This window comes from Vicugna pacos, chromosome 9, assembly GCF_048564905.1.
Source record: "Vicugna pacos chromosome 9, VicPac4, whole genome shotgun sequence".
In the NCBI taxonomy this organism is placed as follows: Eukaryota; Metazoa; Chordata; class Mammalia; order Artiodactyla; family Camelidae; genus Vicugna; species Vicugna pacos.
This window is the reverse complement of record NC_132995.1, coordinates 5,853,346-5,872,788: the sequence shown is the minus strand read 5'-3', so window position 1 is coordinate 5,872,788 and position 19,443 is coordinate 5,853,346. Positions and strand designations below refer to the sequence as shown.

At 46.4% G+C, this 19,443-nt stretch overlaps 1 long non-coding RNA gene across 7 annotated transcripts; it reads right to left on the bottom strand.

The window, feature by feature from the left end:
* Window positions 1-1,672: 1,672 nt before the first annotated feature.
* On the bottom strand, window positions 1,673-19,443 carry LOC107033930 (uncharacterized). Of its 7 annotated transcripts, none has more exons than XR_012076120.1 (5): window positions 19,205-19,408; window positions 18,493-18,818; window positions 17,401-17,547; window positions 4,484-4,614; window positions 1,673-2,576 (listed from the first exon to the last, which is right to left on the bottom strand). It is a non-coding gene; the product is annotated as an uncharacterized lncRNA (long non-coding RNA). The 7 variants fall into 7 exon arrangements; XR_012076119.1 differs by lacking the exons at window positions 1,673-2,576; window positions 4,484-4,614 and adding exons at window positions 10,175-11,272; window positions 11,362-17,031 and having other exon boundaries at window positions 19,205-19,443; XR_012076118.1 differs by lacking the exon at window positions 4,484-4,614 and having other exon boundaries at window positions 17,356-17,547; window positions 19,205-19,399.

Below are 19,443 nucleotides of genomic sequence, written 5' to 3'. Positions count from 1 at the left end.
GACTCCTCACCACTCAGCCCTCCCCACATCTCCAGCCTCACCACACGCCTTGTCCTGCTGGCTTCTCTCCAGCAGCACTGACCTTGTTTCTGTTCTCAGTAAGAACCTTGTATCCTCCTGTTGTAGGACCTTTGGCTATGCTGTTCTTTCTGCCTGAGCCACCTTTCCCTCTCATTCCACCTAGTAACTCCTACTCATTCTTCAGATCAGAGCCCAGTGAGGACCCTCCTCAGGGAAGCCATCTGGATAGCCCCAGCAAGGTCAGATCTCTCTATTAAATATCCTCAGAGCACCAGCATGTTTCTGTGGAAGCCCTCAGCAGCGAGGGGATTTTACATCAGAGGGAAGCTCTATGAGGACAGGAACATCCCCCCTGCTGCATCCCCAGCATCTAGGACAGCACCTGGTACCCAATAAATAGTTGTTGGATGAGTGAATGAATGAGTGAAGGCATGGATGACAAAAGTGACGAGGACACATGCTGACAGCCATGGGCTTAGAGAGGAGGGAATAAATGTAAGCCCTCCTGTGAAGAAAGAATGCGTTGGAGGGTGGGGTGAGGGGTGAGGAGACAGATCTGGGGAAAGACTGATAATAACCTTGACCAAGAGAAGGAAATCCAGCCAAGAGAGCGGAAGTTTAATCCAGACCTAAAAGGACTCTACTTTTAGGAATGTTGAATTTGAACTGCATTAAATTGCATTGTCTAATGTGAAAACCAGTTGCTACTCCTGACCACTTGAAATGAGGCTGGTCCGAGCGAGATGGGCTACAAGTGTAACTGTGAATGAAAAATGTTGCCCGCCATATCAGTAAACAAAGGATGCTGCGGCCATCGAGTCATCACCGTGCCCGACCGTGAGCTGGAGGGAAATCAGGATGGAGACAAGTAGGCTGCCCAATGCCAAGCCCTCAGCCTCTGCAGCCACCCCCAGTGGTGCCCCCGAGGGGACTCAGAATGGGAAAGCATAGGATACTGGCCCTAGACAGCTAAGATGCATATCAAAGGAATGACTTCAATAAACCCAAACTCTTGCATCTTCCCATACATAGAAAAGTACTAAATTCATTAACTTGAGGTATCAGCCTTTCTTTAATTAATGATAATCTTTGGATGTTCCAACTACATGGTCTTTGTTGCAAAAATTCCTATATATGCTGACTCCTCCCTTACCTCTTTGGAGCAGTCCCTTAGAAAGATATGAGAGGCTGTCTCCTGGACTTGAAGTCCTTAGAAAGCCCACCAAATGAAACATAATTCTCAACTTTCAGGTTGTGAGTTTCCTTCAGTCACTATAACATATACACTGGATTTCGAAGATGTAGGGTAAAAAACAGTGTCAAATATCTCATTATAATTTGTTATACTGATCACATGTTGAAATGGTGATGCTTTGGATATATCCGTTTTTTAAAAATATGGTAAAATATATACTTCAATAAAAAATATATACAAAAAAAACAGTGGTGGTTTCTTTTTACTTAGCTTTTAGTGTGGCTACTAGAAAACTTGAAATCGTCTATGTGGCTTACATTCTGTTTCTTCTGGACAGCACAGCTATAGGGAAAGGCAGGAATGGACTAAGCAAATGAACACCACGTGGGGACCTCTGTTTTGTTCACGGCTGTACCCCCAGCGCCTAGCACACAGTAGATGCCCAGAGTACGTATTTATTGGATGAATGATGAATGGAGGAATGCATGTAAAAATGAGTACACGCAGGAATGGAGTAACCAAGATTTGTTTTTTGAAGATAAGAGTGGAGGGTTAGAATCCTGGCTATGTAGCCTTGGGCAGGGAGCATTAGCCTCTTGGGAGCGAAAGAGAAGAGAATGTGGGCAGATGGAAAACCTGTTTATAATGATCTGAGCCTGGAACTTAACTCTGTTTTACACACAAACATGAAATACTCGTTGCCCAGTCTGAGTTTACACCCACTGTTCCGGGGTGTGGCTGGCGTGTAAATTGTGAGGTTTCGCTCCATGGTACTAGGAACGTCAGCAGGAGTTGATCACCATTTGGGGAAAAAAAATCCCGGGTCTGACAGCAAAGCAGCTCATGGTTTTTGACTTGATACCCGTGCCCCTGTCAGGCTGGCTTTGTAGCTGTCGCTTTCATGGAGACTGTATTATCCATGCACGTTATCCATGCAATAAGGAGTGAGGCTCCAGGGCGGGGTTTCTCAGCCTCCGTGCTACTGACATTGGGGCTGATGAGTCCTTGTTGCGAGGCTGTCCCATGCGCTGTAGGATGTTGAACAGCATCCCTGGGCTCAACCCAGCAGCACTCCCGGCCTGTCGTGATAATCATCTTAGTCTGTTCAGCTGCTGTAACAAAATGCCGTAGACAGGTAGCTTATAAACAGCTGACATTCATTTCTCACGGTTCTGGAGGCTGAAAGTCGGAGTTCAGTGTGCCAGGATGGTCGTGTGAGGGCCTTCTTTAGGGTCACAGGCTTCTCGTTGAATCTATACATGGTGTGGGGGTAGGGGGCTCTTTTATAAGGGCATTAATTGAAATCCTGAGGGCTCCATCTTCATGACTTAATCACTGTCCACTTCCTGATACCATCATTCTGGGGATTAGAATTTCAATGTATGAATCTTGGGGTGGGGGGGACACAGACATTCAGTCCTTAGCAACAATCAAAATGGTCCCAAGACATTGTCAAGGGTCCCCTAAGTGACACAATTGCTCCCTGTGGAAAATCACTGATCTAATCATAAGAAGGTTAGAAAAAGTTTGACATCCCTTGCACTAGAATGTTCTTAGCAGCCCTACTGTCATACCCCGAACTGGAAATGACGCAAATACCCATTGACAGTTAGATGGATAAATACACAGTGTTGTGTTTGTACAGTGGAATGTCGTCCAGCAGGAGCTGACAAACTTTTTCTGTTAAGGACCAGATAGTAAATATTTTCAGCTTTTGGGGACGTGTGGTCTCTGCCACAGCCATGGCGGCCTGCGGGCGTCTACTGGCAACAGAAGTTGGAGGTGTTTAATGCACTTTTTAAACACATGGGCGTGGTTGTGGTCCAATAAAATTTTATTTTATTTGCAGGTAACAGGCTAGATCTGGCCTCCAGATCTGGTTTGTCAACACCCATTACGCAGCAGTGAGAATAAACAATTGACGTAGCACCTGGATACATTAAGTGAAAGGAGTGCGGGCTTCTGATTCCATTTATATGAAATTCAAGAACAGGAAGAGCTGATTCACAGTGTTAGAAGTGAGCCTAAGGGTAACCCTTGAGGGAAGGGGCACCAGGAGGGCTTCAGGGTGCTGGGCTGTTCTGCTTTCTCAGTCTGGCTTCCTGGACGTGCTTCACTTTGTGGTACGTCGTTGAGCTGTACACCTATGATGCAAATCACTCTTTGGTGAGCATGTTATTCTAAATAAGCTGGCAGAGGCGTTGGCCGGGACGCAGCAGCTGGGACTCACCAGAGGCCCTCCGACCTCTCGCTGGAGTCAGGATCTGACAGCTTCTCAGCCTCACAGCTGCTGGGGCTTCTCAGAACTGATGGAGTGAATTTGACACGGTGGAAAACTTCTCAGATTCTTGCGGGAACCACACCCCCGTGGTTCTGCTCCCTCTTAATCTCACCCATTTCAAACCAGGAAGTGAGCAGGGAAAAAAAAAACGCATTGAACACCTCCAAATTGCCAAGGGAAATGCCATAAACATCAGGCGGTGAAATGTATATCTGTTACTCATCAGTCAACTCCTCTCCTTCAGGCTGTGACTCGAGTGACAGGGACACCTTCCCAGATCATTCAGTCTGAGGGAGCAGCCCTTCACCCCACCATTTGCTGTCCCCTTTCTCTGTGTTTCGCTCTAGCGTGTGTTTAAGGGTTGAACTGTATCCACCCCACGCTCCCCCAGGACGTGTTAAAGTCCTAGCCTCCATCCCTCAGAATGAGACCTTATTTGGAAATAGGGTCATTGCAGGTGTCATTAGTTAAAATGAACTCATTCCGGAGCAGGGTGGGCCCCTAATCCAATGTGATTGAGTGTCCTTCTTAAAAGAACACCATGTGAAAGACACAGAGATGCACAAGGATACAGCAAAAGTTGACCACGTAACAGCAGAAGTTGAGGCTGGAGGGATACAGTTGCAAGCCAAGGAGTGCCAAAGATTGCTGGCAGCCATCGGGGGCTAGGAGGAGGCAACGAAGGATCCTTTCCAGCAGGTTTCAGAGGGAGCATTGCCCTGCTGACACTTTGATCTCAGGATCCTGGTCTCCAGAACCACAAGACAGTAGATTTCTGTTGTTCTAAGCCACTTAGTTTGAGATACCTTTTTTATGGCATCCCCAGGACACAAGTACAGTGTGGATCACTATCTGATGTGTTTATCTTACTTATTCTGTTCCCACTGGGATGTAAAATCCTTGAAAGTCGGGAGATTTGTCTCTCTCATCCACTACTGCATTACCAGAGACAAGCGCAGAACTTGCCATTAGGAGGTGTTCAGTACCTGTTGGTGGAATTACTTCATTCATTCATTCTTAAAACGTAGAGCAGTTTCTTTGTATCAATGCACTGTGGGCGCATAGAGGGTGTCGAAGGCCTGGATGCTGCCCTCGGTGAGTTCCCATCCTAAAAGGACTGTTCCAGAACACAGACAAAAATAACTAGACACATCTGCATGAAACGGGTCTGGAGGATGAGACTCTGGAGATTTAGGAGACAGACTGCTGAGGATTGGGCAATGAAGGAACACTTTAGGGAGGAATTAGGACTTGAGTTGATCCCTGACAGGTTAAATTATGCCCCCCGCCCCCAACCAACCAAAGATGTTGGCTTCCTGACCCCAAGGACCTGGGAAGGTGACCTTATTTGGAAATAGGGTCTTTGCAGATGGTCAGGTTAAGATGTGTTCATTAGGCTGGACCCTAATCCAATAGGACTGATGTCCTTATAAAAAGGGGAAACTTGGACGCCAACACACGCAGAGGAAAGATGATGTGAAGACGTGGAGAACATCATCTGCAAGACAAGGAGCGCTTGAGGCTACAAGCCTCACAGTCCTCAAAAGGAGCCAACTCAACCTACACCTTGATTTTGAATTTCTAGATTCCAGAACACTGGGATGATATACCTATTGTTTAAGCCACCCAGGCTTCCTGGAAGAGGGGATATTTGAGTTGGGTGTTGAAGGATAAATAAGAGCTCACCAGAGAGAGAAGTGGAGGGAATTCTGGGTAAAGGAGGCAGTGCTTGTGCAGAGATGAAAGAGAGCACTTCCAATGGCAAATTGAAGGGCTGGGGTGTTGTCCTAGAAGCACTGGGGAGCCATGTGAGGACCGTGAGCAGGGGGGAAGCTCTGGGTATAGGAAGACTTGGGACCATATGGGGGACGGGCCACAGGGGAAACCTGGAGGCCTGGGAGGAGGTTGGGGTAAGGGCCTGAGTTGAGGCTGTGGCCATGGGGATGGAGAGAAGGGCTTGGGCAGTGATGGGGCAGGTGGGGCAAGAGGCCCCAGCTGTGGGGGACAGGCAAGGAGGAGAGGGCCACAGTGATGGTGCCCCTGTTACGTAACCTGGATAACTGGATCGATGGAGAGGCTGCTTACCGAGAGAGAAAATACAGGTATCAGAGCAGGTTTGGCAGGAAAGATAATGAGCCCTGTATTAGGATAAGTGCACGGCACATTTAATAGAGATTTCCTTCCAGGATGGCTGGCCTTCAGAGGTGTGTGGAGCTTAAAAGGTTAATCCCTCTGCTATTTGGAAAAGAAAGGGCTTGGCTGGAGTGTCTGTCTCTTGCTCCTCCTTCTATTTCTCTGGGAATAAACACATGTCAGATAATGTAGTCAAGAAAGGACCTGGCGCCCAGTAAATACTCATTAGATGGTAGTTATGTGTGTGTGTGTGTGTGTGTGTGTTTTAACGTAATGAGTACTTACAAAGTGCCAGACAATTACTATTATGGTTGGATTTTTTTTTTTCTCATTCTCGCCTCTTCTTTATTTCTGCTTTTCCTCTCCCCTCAGTGGGAAGGTAGTTGTCTGGTATAATAACACATTTGTGTAATCTTAAGAAAGGCAGTCAACTCTGCAAGAGACAGGTTGTGTTCCCTGTAGATACATCAAGAACTTTCTATGATGAGAGAAATGTTGCTTATCTGTGCTGCCAACATGGTAGCCATGAGCCTCGTGGGGTCATCAAGCATTGGAAATATGGCTAGTGAGACTAAGGAACTGAATTTTCAATCTTATTCAATTTTAACTAATTTAAACGTAAATGAGGGGGGAGGTAAAGCTCAAGTGGTTGAGCTTAGCATGCACGAGGTCCAAGGTTCAATCCCCAGTAACTCTATTCAAAAACCACAAACTAATTCTAAATAAATAAAGCTAATGTAAATGTCAGTGGACTCCTGTGACTTGTGGCCACCATGTGGGGAGGTGTGGTCCTAAAACTCAGCCTAAGGGATGGAGACAAATTCTCCCTTAGAGCCTCTGAAAGAAACACAGTTCTGCTGAAACCTTGATTTTAGCCCTGAAGACGCATTTTAGACATCTAACAACAGAAGTATAAGATAAGAAATTTGTGCTATTTGAAGTCACAAAGATAGTGTCAATTTGTTACAGCAGCAATAGTTTGCTAATACAGCCACCTCCGGAAAAGGTGTGGCATTTTCTTAGATATTAAACTCACATCTACTCTGTGACTAGGAAATTCCACTCAAGAGAAATAAAAACATGGACCCACAGAAAAGACTGGTAGAAGAATACTGATAGCACTGTTATTCGTAATAGCCCCAAATAACCCTGGAAATATGCTGGCTGTTCATCGACAGGAGAATGGATTAACAAACGAGTATATCCATACAACGGGATACCACAGAGTGATGAAAAAAGAAAGAAAGAAAGAAAGAAAGAAACGACAGATTCATACAACAACATGGATGGATATCAAAAGCCTTATGTGGAGTGAAGGAAACCAGGCACAAGATATCACCAACTGTAGGATTCTGTTTATAAAAAGGTCTAGAACAGACAAAAATGCATCATGGTGATAAAAATCAGAACAGTAGTTGCCCGGGGGTGGGGTGAGGGGGCGAGGCGGAGGCAGGGATTGACAGGGAAGGAGCAGGCGGTAACTTTCTAGGGCGTGGAAATGTTCTCTGTATTTTTATAGTTGGGTATATATTTGTCAGAGTGCATCAAATGGTGTACTTAGGAATTGTGCATTTCACTGTGTATAAATTTTACCTCAAAGAAAGAACGAGGAGAGAAGTGACAAACTCTAGCTGGTAATCTGTGTGATGGAGTGTTTAGGATGAAGTGCACTGATGTCTGCAAATCATTTTAATGAATGAACAGACTGCAGCATTTCTCAACTCAAGTGTCATTAACACTGGGGACCAGAGAATGCTTTGTTGTTGGGGACTGTCCTGTAGGTTGTCCTGATCAGCGTTTCTCCCACACACACAGGTTGTGACAATTAAAAAAAAAAAGCTTCCAGACATTGGCAAATGTTCCCCAGGGGGAAATTTTGTTCCTGGTTCAGAACCACTGAGACAGAGGGAAGGAAAAATGGATATATTTGCAACAAAGCAAATATAGTAAAATGGTAACAACTGTAGGATCTAACCAGTGTTACTGGGTGTTCATTGCACACTTGTTTTTCAATGTTTTTATATGCTTGAAGTATTTCACAATAAAATATTAGGGAAAATGCTCTATGATCCAGCAGTACACTTACTAGCATCCACCCCAGAGAGAGACAATTGATCTGTGTTCACAAGAAGGCATATATGAGAACATGCAGGTTCCTCCCCTCCCCCACTTCTTTGTCTATAACAGCAAATCACTGGAACAATCTAAGGAGGTCTATCAACCTAAATGTCCATCAACCCCATCAGCTGGGGATTGTCTAAAATAAACTGTGATGTGTTTTTGTTAGGGAACTCTGTGCCGCCCTTTTTTTGCCTTTTTTTTTTTTTTTTTTGGTTTTGTTGTTAATGAGAAAGACGTGAATGTCCTGATGCAGAGAGATCTTTAGGACACATTGTTGAGTTGCCTGTAGACCCAGGTAACTGGAACTACAAAGGGGGCCAGGGAATTTCAGGGGAGATGGACCTGCCCTGTATCTTGATCGTGGTGATGGTCACAGAGTAGTCAGTGTTTGTCAAAACTCACAGAACCGTACACTAGAAAGGGTGAATTTTACCTCATCTGGAAAAATTATATGCGTATCTCTGAAACGATTACACATTTGTAGCTAAATCATACCTCAATAAACCCAACTTAGCTATTCTGAGAGAGTCTGTAGGTTTTATCAGATGCTGAAGGAATGTGAGACTCAGGTAAGAACCACTTGGTGTGGGAAGGTGGGCTCATGCGCGTGAGGTGTGGGTGTTGGGTGTGCACATCTGCTTCACCAGCTAGGATGGGACTCGAAGAAGGGAAAGAAGGATATTCCAAGGAGAGGGCCTTGCCTGGGCTCGGGCTGGGACTCAGAGGTGGGTCCTGGGACAGGGGTGCCACCCAGGAGGCTGGACTGCAGGAAAGATGCCGGGGAGTGGTAGGTAAGGAAGGAGGAGGCAGGTCGAAACCAGAATGGAGATTCTTGGCATCTATGGTTTCTACCCTGTCACCAGGCTATTATATACAGCCTGCCATATATTCGTTAATTATACACCTGCCTTATCTGCCTTCCCAGCCTGCCTTTCATTCAGGTGGGCAGACGGTTCCAGAGGCCCAAGGGACACTGGTCGTTATGCCAGGCTCTGAAGAGCCCCAGGGAAACCGACCCTGGTCCCTGCCCTTGAGAAGTTCCCAGTCCAGCAGCAGAGACCATCAGGTGAGCAGGCGGCATGCACACCTGGGGTGGGGCCGTAGGTACCAGCAGAGCTCCCTGATAGAAATCCTGGAAGGCTTCCTGAAAGATGAGGCCTTTCCCAATGTCCTGAGGCCAGCCTCAATCAGAGTAATGATATTAATAAGATAATAACAGCTGCTGATACTTATTGCGTGCTTGCCAGAAGCCAAAATCACCGCACCAAGCGCAGGATGGGAATCAATCAATATAATCTCTGAGCAACTGTATGTGGTAGATACTCTAACCATTATCCCCCTTCTAAAGATTAGGAAAATTGAGGCACAGACTTGGTTCTCCATCCTCAAAATTCTCCAGCTTTGGTTGGGGAGAGAAGGATGAACAGTCTCAATCCAGTGAATCTGTGCTTTAATGGTGGTAGCAGAAGGCATTGGTGGGAACTGAGGGGAGGGAGTGACCGATTCTGGCTGAGGAAGGCAGAGAGGGTTGGGAAAGACATCCCAGAAGAGATGACCCCTTAAGATGGACCCTTTGCAGGGTGTGGAGTTAAATGCATAGAGTCGCCTCATATTTCCAGTTCTTGCCTCTCTATCATTTGTCCAGACTCTATTTTTCTTTCTTTTTGCTTTTTTCCCTTTAATTCTCTGGCCCACTCTTGCTTCCTCCCCTGTATCCCTTGGACAAACCCAACACAGTTAACATTCAGGCATCCTTGAGTGTGAAACACTCGCTGACTAGGCAGCATTGCTTTGAGTAACCCTATCTTCTAATCTGATATGAAAGATCAATTTTTATCTTTTAAAGTGTGCGGTGGATCCGATTTTGTTTATGTTTTCCACTCAGCATTGTATTTTGGGGATCTCTCTGTGTTTCCATACATAACTTTGACTTATTGTTTCTAGAATATCATGGGGGAATCTACCCCTAAAGTAACAGACCCCATGACTGTCTCTGTGTCCTCATTTCCACCCACAATGCTACCTTGGGCATCTTTGGACATGTCCCCTTATGTCACTTGTGCACGCCTTCCTGTGGGTACCTACTAAGATACAAGGTTGCTGGGACACAGGATACGCACATAGTTAATGTTACAAAATTCTTTCCAGTCACCTAAGGTGGATCTTGAGCTCCTTGCAGTCTTTTACCTGGCAGAGAAGGATGGGGAAGGGAGCAGCTGGCACAAAGGGCTGAGAAAGTTTCTGGTGTGTCCTGAGGTCAGGAAATTATAGGAGAACCTCCCCAAGGAGTGGAACCCTTCACAGAACAGCTGGGTAGTAAATACTTGACTGGATTGGTTTCTTTTTCATTTTCTTTCCTAAAAAGGAAAATAGTATTGTTGTGGATGGCAGTTTGATACCATCTATTCAAATCTTAACTGTTTTATACTCTTTGATCCAGCAATATCCTTACACGTTCATAAGGAAGTAGGAAGAAGGATGCCCACTGGATTTTCATTTGTAAAGATGAAAACTGGAAACCCACTGAAGGCTCCATAAATTGGAGAGTGGTCACAGGAATGAGACTGTGACTCTGGAATACTATGCAGGTGTGAAAAAGATGAAGTGGATTTAAATGTAGGAGCATAAAAATTTCTCCAAGACATATTGCTAAGCATGAAAAGTAAGTCACAGTTCAATATACCAAATATAATCCCACTTCCTGAACACAAGAAATCAGAGGGAATATTTCTTTGTTACTTATTTCTGTATATAAATCAGAGGTTGGCAAAGCTTTTTTTCTGGAAAGTCTCAAGAGCAAATGTTTTCAGCTTTGACCATCACATGGTCTCTGTCACACCTCAACTCTGTCCTTGCAGCCATAGACAATGCGTAAAACAATGTGTGCCAATAAAACTTTATTTACAAACACAGTCAGTAGATCCCTGATGTAAATAAATAGCACATGTTTTTGGAAGAATCATCACCAAAATATTGTCAGGGTTACGTGTGGAAGGGAAAGTGAGAAGGAAGGTGCTGGTCAAGGGAAATATTGCCCTCTTATTTGAATTTTTTCCACCTTGCGTAATGAAAAAATTTTAATTTGAAAGGAAAGAATGTTTTAAAAGTAGCTTGGTGGCCTGTCTCCCTTCCTGATTATAAGGTAACAGTTGTCATTTTAGAAAATGCCAGCAGCATGTAAAAATAACAAGGAACTAAAAGTTCCCTGTCATCCTACCAGCTCAAGCAGAATTTCTTAAAGGATTTATTTAACTCAGGCAACAGATATTCATGGGGCACTGACTGTGTGCAAGGAACTATCCTAAGTGCCAGGGACAGAGCAGTAAATAAAGACCCGTCCCTATCCTCTACATGGCTGAATATCCTGTGATCAAAGAGGGACAGACAATAAAAAACAGTAAATAAGGAAATGATATAATATGTTGGAAAGTCAAAAGTGCAATGGGAAAACAGAAACAGGAGAGCAGGTGAAAGGGGTCAAGGGTGCCTGGGGGCTGGTGGTGATATTAAACAGAGTGGAACTGAACACTGGAATTTGACACAACACTGTAAAATGATTATGAATCAATAAAAATGTAAAAAAAAAAAACAAAAAAAAAACAGAGTGGACAGAGGAGGTTCATCACCAAGGTGACATTTAAGCAAAAGCCCCAGGGAAAGTGGGGAGGGAGTCATGGTGATATCTGGGAGAGAGCTTTCCAGGCAGAAAGTACAGCCTGTGCAAAGATCCTGAGGTGGGAGCATGGGTGTGTTCAAGGAACAGCGAGGAGGGCGGTATGGATAGAGCAGAGTGAGAAGGAGAGAGTGGCAGATGAGGTCAAAGAGGGGAAAAAAGGGGCCGTGTCCTGCCAGGTCTTGTCTTGGTGAGGACTTTGTTTTTATTCTGAGTGAGATGGGAACCACAGGAAGGCCCTGAACAGAGAAGGGACCTGAGCTAACTTGGGGAACAGACTGAGGGAGGCAAAGAGAAGAAACAGAGAGACCAGAGAGGAGGTGACAGCAATGGTCCAAGCAGGAGATGATTGGAAGATTCAACCAGAGTGGTTGCAGTGGTCACGTTAACAAGGGGTCAGATGCTGGATACTTTTTGAAGGTCAAGTTGATCGTATTTGCTGACGGACTGGATGCAGGAGGTGAGAGAAAGTAGAAATTGAGGATGATGTCAAGTGTTTCCATTCAAGAATGACCCAAAACCCTGAGATCACCTGGGAACTTGGAGAAATGCAGATTCCTGGGCCCCACCCAGGTCTACTTAAATGTTGCCTCTAAGGTGGGGTCCAGGAACCCACGTTTTGTGAGAGGTGTCCAAGTGAAGACTGGGGACTACAGACCCCAAGGTAACCCCTGATGGGCCCTTCTGGGGGTTCATTCAGGAACAGAGCATCAGTGGATGAGAGGTTCCCCAAGTTGGAGTCCCACCCTGCCACTTCCTAGCTGTGTGACCTGGGGTGACACTTTAAATTTTCCCAGCCACAGATTTCTCCATCTGGGATATAGGGCTGTGATGGTGCCTGCCTCATACAGCTGATGTCTGATCTGAAAGAGTTCACGTGTATAAAATATTTAAACTGGTGCCAGCACACACGAACTCCCAAGAAAGGGCAGCTATAATTAGCACCCTCTTTCAAAGATGAAAAACACTAGGTGAAGGGCCAGATCGATCACCAATAAGCCATGATTTCCTGCAGACTCCAGTGAACTTGGCCTCATGTCGAAAAGTGCTGGGACAAGGTGCTATATTAGACCCAAGTCCTCACCTTCCAGAGCCTCCGGTGTGGTGGGCAAGGCAGCGCCAGGCTCTGATCAACATGATTCAGGGAGATCAGAGTATGTTAGAGGAGGGGCAGGGTTAGGGAGCCCAGAGTGGGAGCAGGAACTCCTAGAAGTGGTGCCCCTGATCTGACAGTGATGGGAATAGATGCATCTTATGCAGATAAGGTGGACAGAGGAGAGCGCTGTGAGCATTTGCAAAGTTGGAGGTGCCTAGAATGTCCCAGCAAGTACAATGGGTTTAAAGGGCAGCACCGCAGAGTGGTTAAGTGCATGGACTCTGGAGTCAGACTGCCTGGGTTCCAACTCCAGCTCTGTCACTTTCTAGTTGTGTGATCTGGGGCAAGCTGCTTTACCTCTCTGAGCCTAAGACCCGAGGTAGTTCTATACTGCTGCATACTGGGAAAAAATTTAGCGACTTAAAACAACACATGTTTATCATCTTATAGTTTCTATGGATCAGGAAACCCACAAAATTACATAGTAATTTATTTTTTGAAGAACACAGTTCAAAATATTAACAATTATTATCTGGCTAGCCAGGAGGAGTCCGAGAAGTCTTCTCAGAGGAGCGAACTTTTGAATTGGGTTTTGAAGTATGAGTAAGAGCTCTCTGGGTGACAAAAATCATACGTCCATTCATTTGCTTAGTCAATATCCTTCCCATGAGGCATCCTGTGTTCCAGATCCTGTGCTGGGAGACCCAGGGGACTCAGCAGGAGTCCAATCCTGACCTTTGTGGAGCTACCAGCCTCAGGAATGGGTCAGACTCAAGCCCTGTCCTCTAGGGGCTCCAAGCTGGTAGAGGAGGCAGAGAGGGATGCAATCTGGGGTGATCAGGGGAACAGTAGAGGAAGGAACAGAGTGCGTAATGGACCCTTAGAAAGTCAACACTGAACAAGGGCCTCAAAATGACTAGTCTGGTTTCCCCTCCTTTGTTTACTGAAGACCAGAGAGGGGAACAGGCTCGCCCAAAGTCACACAGCATGGAGAGATCTCCTGACCAAGGAGTCTGGGGATTTTAAGGGCCAGACAAGATGAAAGAGAGGCAGACTTGCCCCCTTGCAGACCATTCACTCAGAGACACTCAACATCCCCAAGTCCCACTCTCAAATCTATAGACCAATCCCCGCCACTGACAGTGATACTGTCAGAGACATCTTCCTCCTGGATCTCAGGCTCTGAGACCTGCTTCAGCTCTCACCCACATGCATAGTACACATCTCTGGAGGCCCTCCCATCCCTGTACCAACCCAGTGATGGGTATGTGGGGATACAGGTATGACTCAGATTCAGCCCAGCCCTAGAGAGGTTGCTGGTCTGTAAAGGTGCCAGCAGACAGGAGATTCCAATCCAGAGTGATCAGATCAGAGCATCAATAGGAAGAGTGAGCAAAGTGTTGTGGGGCGTGGGGTGGAGTGAGACCAGGAAGCCCTCTATACACTCTGAGTACAGAGAGGACTTTGAGAAGTTGACCTGAAGTTTCCTGGGATGAAGAGATGGAGAGAGGGAGTAACAAGCAGAAGGCACAACATGTGCAAAGGTATGGAGGCATGAAAGACCATTTATCTATTCCTCCATCCACCCACCCATCCATTTGTCTGTCCATCCTTCTGTCCATTCATCCATCTGTTCACCCATTGATACGTTAATCGATTCTTCCATCCATTTGCCCACTTATTTATTTATTCATTGTGTATATCCTCCATTCATTCATTTATTAACCCATCCATTCAAACAATCATCTCTTCCCTCATTCATCCATTTAGTGATTCAGTTACACATCCATCTATTCATGAATTTGTCAGTATCCACTGTCACAGGATCATTCCACTCCAGGGAGCCTTCCCTGATCCCCTCTCTAAAATAACACTCTAGGCCTTTCCCTGTCTTACCCTCTTTTGCTTTTCTTTGCAGCACTTTCTTCAACTTGCCGATGTGCTCTGTAATTATTTTTTCGCTTGTTTGGTGTCTGTGTCCATCACTAGAAAGCATTCATGCATTTGGCAAGTATGTGTGGAGAATCTACTGGCTATGCACTGGGAACACAGCAGGGAACAAGACAGACAAAAATCCCCACTTAAGCAGAGCTGACATTCTAGTCAGCCAATAAACAATAAGGATATGGAGGGAGGGTATAGCTCAAGTGGTAGAATACAAGCTTAGCATGCATGAGATCCTGGGTTCAATTCTCAGTGCCTCCTCTAAAGATAAAGAAAGAAAGAAAACTAACTACCTCCCACCCCTCCCAAAAATAATTTTTTAAAAATATGAGTTGTTTTAAAAAAATTAAAAAAATAAATAATAAGTGTAACAAGTAAATTACTGGCAGGTTGAAGAATGCTAACTGTTGTGGTATAAAAGAAAACGCAGAATAGGTGAGGAGTATCAGGAGTCCAGGGGAGAGATTGCTCAGATAAGCCCTCGCGGAGGAGGTGGTATTTGAGAAAAGACTGGAACGAGATGAGGGAGCCAAGTGGTTTTGTAAGGGAAGTGCATTCCAGTAGAGAAGAGAATTGCATGTGCAAAGGTCCTGTGGCAGGGCTGAGCCTGGGGTGTTTGAGAAGCACTGAGGAGGCCAGCATGGCTGGAGCAAAGTAATCTAAGGGGAGAGGTAGAGAGGGGACAAATGGGACCAGACAGTGTAGGGCCTCTGGGCCCTGATGTGTACCTTGCTTTAACTCTGAGACTGGAGCCAGAGGTGGACCCTGAACAGAGGAGGGACAAGGTCTAATTTAGGTATGAACAGGTCTCCTCTGCCTGACATATAGGAGTAGATTAATATCTGAGTTCTATGAAGGCTGGGACTATGTCTTTGTTTCCTCCATCTCCTTGGCTCCCAGAACAGGGGTCTGCAAACTACCATTTTCAGGCTAAACCCTCCGGCTTCCTGTTTGTATAAGTAAAGTTTTATTGAAACAAATGAACACCCATTCATTTACATATTATCTGTGGCTACTTTCCCGCCACAAGTCCAAGAGGAGTAGTTACGGCAGAGACCATCTGGCCCTCAAAGCTGAAAATATTTACTGTTTGGCCTTTTCCAGAAAAATTCTGTTGACCCCTGGTCTAGAACAAGGCCTGGCCCGTAGTAGGCACTCAATAAATATTTGTTGTCACATAACTGAGCCCGTCACTCATCTGTGACCCACACGAGGCTGCCAGCTTGCTGTTGTCTCCGAGCCAGTTCCAGCTTCGAGTCACATGCAGGAAAACAACAGCCCAGTGACCAAAAATAAAATACTGGAACTATTCAAATCTTTACCACAGAGGAAATGCCCAGGCAGGAATACAGTCAGGACTCTCAGAGAGACTTAGCAGGCTCTTTGTCCCTTTCTTTCCCTCTATTAAGACTTGGGGCCACTTAACCCCTGCCAGGCATGGAAACTGTTCCCCTAATTCCCACACCCCTATTCCCTTTACCCCTGACACACACCCATCCCAGTATTCCATCCATCCCTTTTCCAAGTTCCCTCTCTACTGTGGTTTATCCTGCACCCTCGGAACCTACAGAGGAATCAGACCAGGTCCCTGGCAGCCTGGGACTCACAATTTAATGGAGACAATTCCAGCACCTGGGGTGAAGAGATGGGTACATGGTGGGGATGTCTTGACCGTCAAGAGAATGAGTTTGAAGCTTTATCCTGAGGACCCTCTCTGGCAGACTTGGATGGAGGCCAGATGGAGGACTCTGAGGCATTAGAACGCCTCCTTCTCACTTGGATTCCTAGATCTCAGCCACACTCTGGTAGTTTCCTATAGTCATCCACAACCCAAGCTCTGGGGCCAGGCTACTTGGGTCCAAATCTAGGCTCTCATGCTTTCTAGCTGTGCAGTCTTGGGCAGCTGTCCCTTAATGTCCTCTCCTATAAAATGGGTGTGACACTAGTACCTACCACTTAGAGTTATTGGGAGGATTATGAGATTTAATACATAGAAAGAGCTTAGAACTGTGACTGGCACACAGTAAACACTCAACAGATATCAGCAACTATTAAAGTGCTTAGCACAGGCATCCAGCTCACAGAACACACCCAGCAAAAAGAAGTTAAATGCTATCATTTGGTGATGTTATCAATTACCCTATAGATCAAGCAGAATTAATGACATCTCCAGTTTAGACCCCTGGTGGGAATGATGACATTGCTATTTGCCAGGCAGATTTAATCCAGGAGGGTGTTGATGACATTACCAGTTATCAGGCAGAATACAGTTAGAAAGTGCATGCCAGAGTCTTCATTTCTGTTTAAATGTCTGAGTTCCCATCCACACTCTTCCCTGGGGTACATGGGATTTCCATCTATCTGAGCCTCAGTTTTCTATACATTAAATGCAGATAATAAAAGTATCAATCTCATAGGATTGTTGAGAGAATCTGTTGAATTAATACATACAATGGGCACAATGTCCAGCACACAATACACACTCAATCAACAGCACCTCCTGTTATCCTCATGGCAGGAGGCTTCCATGGTGGACACTCTAGCCAGAGTAGCAGATGCTCTTCTCTCTGTCTTGGTGAAGAGCAAAGACTCAGGAGTCTGCCCTACTACAGTCTGAGCCCAGATCTGCCTCCAGGAGCAGCCAGGAGACCCTGGGCACATTGCGGGCCTGTGAAGGGGTAATGACAGTGCCAACACAGGACTGGCATGAGTCCTATGCATTGAGATGATGATGGTCATGTTCCCAGCACACAGTCAGGCCTCATACATGTGAGCATCACTGAGGATGCCCTTGGAAAGGTTGTCCCCACCTTGGAATTCAGTTTCTCTGTCCATAAAGAAATGGGCAGTGGCCATGACAATCTCAAAGCTTCTTGCCTACAAGGACTCACCTTTGCAATTGCTGACCACATGCGTTGGGGGTTGGATGCCCTCACCTGTGTATGCCCTTGGTCCAACTCCAGCTCTCATCTTCTGTCTCATCATTCTCCATGCCTTTCCTCTCAACTTTTCCCTCTCTCTGGCTTCTTTCCTTGTTCCAGATGTCCTCTCTCTCTTGTTCCTTTCCGAATGCAATCAGAAGACTGTTTGTAGAGCAATAAATAACAACAGTAATAATCATCCAAATTTGTTTATATAGTCTTTTCCTGATGCCAGGAACACTTTAAGTTCTTTGCATGTATTAACTCTTTTAATTCACACAATATAAGGACTTGTTACTACTGATTCAACATTTATTGAGTGCCTATTGTGTGTCAGGCCCTGAGGATCCAGGTTGGAGCAAAACAAAGATTCTTGCCCTCAGGGGACTTACATTCTAGTGGAGAGATAGAAGATAAACAGGTAAACAAGCGGAAAAAAAAAAAAGTACTAGTGCTAAGAGGAAAAAAACAACCCAAAGTCAAGAGGAGAGAGTGATGAGGGGAAATGTTTTATATAGAATGCTTAGTAAAGTTTTCCTGGAGGAGGTGACATTGGAGCTGACCTGATGATGTGAGAGGGAGGCAGCCATGCAAAACCTGTAGGAAGAGCATTCCTGGTGGAAGGAACAGCAAATGCAAAGTCCCCGAGGCAGGATTATGCCTGGGGAGTGTTTGGGGAATTGATGGACAGGCAAGAGTTTGGTGTTGCTGGAGACAAGTGAAGGGGAGATGATATCACATGGGCCCCCAGGGACCACATCATGCAGGGCCACATGGGCCATGGTGAGGACTTTGGCTTTTACTCTGAGAAGGAGCCATGAGAGGAAGGGGCACAATCTGAATAGAATATGACAGAATCCCATTGTCAGTAGACTGGGGGGTGGGGAGGGCAGAGAGGGGAGATGAAGGTGGAGGCAGAGAGACCATCACCCCCATTTTACAGATGCGGAAATAAATGGAACCTCAAAAAAGGCCAGCAATGGGCTCAAGCCCACACAGCAGTTGAACAGCAGAGTCAGTTGGCAGGCTGGCTGGGACTTGAGTCCTGAGCAGCCCCATTGCCACCCCACCCCATTCCCGCTCTCACCCCCACCCCCAGCTGCTCACCCTGCCTGGAGACTCAGCAGACGCTTGTAAAATGGGACCAGTAGTGCAGGGCTCATCAGCAACACGCTAGCTGCTGGCGTGGGCACCACCTCAGGGTTCAGTGGAGCCTTCACCTTGTGACCTTGGGAAGTTGCCTACCTCGCCTGAGCCTCGGTTTTCCCATCTGTAATTTGGGAAGCATTAACCAACATCTGGGTGGAGCGTGGTGGTTAAGAGCACAAGTTCTGGAGACATTTGGCGGGCTTGAGTGTCCTCGCTCTGCAACTTGCCAGCTCTATGATTTTCGGCAATTAAACACCGTCTTTCAAAGCTTCGATTTACCTCATCTGGAAGATACAGATCTTAACAGCACCAATTCCAAGCGGTAGTTGTAAGCATTAAGTAAGATCATGCGGGTAAAGAAAGCACTTAGCACAGCTCCTGGCGTACATGATCATTATTATTACTGACGGTAATGACCATACCTCCAGATGGGTGAGAGCCCGGGAGAGTGCCTGGTACACGGTCGGCGTTCGACAAAAGTGAATTCTCTCTCCCTTCTCTCATGCCCGCCGGCTCCCGGGGGACCCAGGCATTCCGGCCTCCAGCCGCCCCCCCACGCCGGCCCTCACAAAGGCCCTCATTCATGCCTCGCACACAAAGCCGCCCATTCACCCGGGTCTCCTGGGCTTCCCGCCCCCGGCTGCCCCCCGAGCCTCGCCATTGGTCGCACCTGGTGCCCCTCAGGTCTCGAGTCCCGCCTACGACCGCGCCGCCTAGCTCCACGCTCCGGCGCCGTTCTTTTCCCACGGCTGGCACACTCCGGCAACTTCTAATTGGCCCCGCCCGCCAGCCGCTGCTCTTGATTGGCGGGCGCGTCCCCCGTAGGCGGGGCCGTACCTTGTCGCAGCGGGCACCGATTGGCCCCTGCTGCTCTTGTGTGGGCGGGGCTTTTCTGGAGGGCCCGCCCCT